We start from the raw sequence: 1,720 nt of genomic DNA on the forward strand, positions 1-1,720 counted from the left end.
GGCTTATTTTCGGGATAGGTCTTATTATCGGGGAAACACGGTATCTGTAATCATAAAGGATTTTTTTTCTTCTACTTACACACACACACACACACACAGAGTCCTAGAATTACCTTGTGGGAGCCAAAGAGAACATATTTAATCAGTCTTCCACTTCAGATACTGAAAGACTGTTATCTTTCCTCCACTTTTCTCTTGGCTAAACATTCTCAGTTCCATCAGCTAAGGTTTATATATCATAAACTTGGGGCACTTCACTATCCTGGTTGTCTGTCATTCTCTGAATATTTTCCATCTTACCAATGTTCTTTCTAAAATGTAGGCCCAAGAATCTAATTCAGTACCCCAAAAGAGACCTATGTAGATTAGAGTACAAAAGGACTGTCACTTCTTTATTCCTAGAAGCAATGTCATTTTTAATGCAACCTTTTGAATGCTATAACTCAGTGTTGACTCATTGAGCTTGCAATCCACTAAAGCCCTCTGTATTTTTTCTGGTTTGGCCAAATTTCTCCACTCTTATGGATATAAAGAACCCCAGCATTAGATTTTACATTTATTTCTAGTAAGTTTCATCTACTTACTTTGGTCTAATGTTGTAGCCTGTCAAGAACTTTTTGAATCCTGACTCATTTATCCAGTGTGTTGGCTTTCCTTCCCAGATTTATGCCATCTGAAAATTTATAAGCATGACATTAATGTCTCTAAGGCATTGATTCTTTAAAAAAAATGTTAAACCACATAGGGTCAATCCCAGATTTCTGGGGTGTTTCCTCCATCTTGACACTGAACCATTAATGACTACTTTTTGGGCCTAACCGTCCCAACTGTTCCCTGCCTATTTTGTTGTGCCTTTATCTAGTCCACATATATCCATCTCTTCTACAAAAATAACATCATTGACTTTTATCAAATGCATCGCTAAAATCTAGAGAAACCATAGCATTTTCCTTATCAACTATTTTAGTAACCTCGTTAAAATGGGAAATAAAGTCAGCTGGTTCTTGGTGATCAGTTTCTTTTTCTAAGAGCTCACACACCAAATCTTCATTTTAGAATTTGCTAGGAATTGAAACCAAGCTCACTGTCTTGCAGTTTACAGTTACATTCCCTTCCTCCTTTCAAAAACTGGGACAAAGTTTTCCCATGCCCAATTTAATAGGACTTCTCCCATTTTTTAAACACTGTGAAGATGATTAATAATGGCTCAGAAACCACAACTTTCAGTTTTTAAGTACCTGGAAATATGATTTCCCTCAGCCAGGTGATTTTAACTCATTAAAGGGAGCTGTGTTCTCTTATAATATCCTTAACTTGTCTTTCACTTACTTGTTTGTTGTCGTTACATGCCACCTGCTTTCCAGTCCAGAGATCATTCTCCATGGCAAAGGAAGCAAGCAGCATAAGAATTGAGGGGTTCTGCTTTCTCTCTGTGGTCAGGTATCATCATCTTATCCATTCAGAGCAGTAGTTCTGTCCCTTCTTTGGGCTTTTTCTTTTCCCAAAATATAGCTAATATAACTGGGACTGTGCAGAGTGCCTCTGACTGAGTCTCCCCATGTGGAGGAGCCTGGTGTAATGAAAGTGCCCTAGAGAGACTGGAGTACCCGTGTTTCCCCGATAATAAGACACTGTCTTATTAAATTTTTTGGAAAGAAAAACACCAGAGGGCTTATTTTCAGGGGAGGGCTTATGTTGTCCTGCCTCAGCTCTCCTCCAC

This window comes from Petaurus breviceps, unplaced genomic scaffold, assembly GCF_028583685.1.
Source record: "Petaurus breviceps papuanus isolate PSGF00001 unplaced genomic scaffold, PetGlider_PUasm1.0 118, whole genome shotgun sequence".
Taxonomy (NCBI): Eukaryota; Metazoa; Chordata; class Mammalia; order Diprotodontia; family Petauridae; genus Petaurus; species Petaurus breviceps.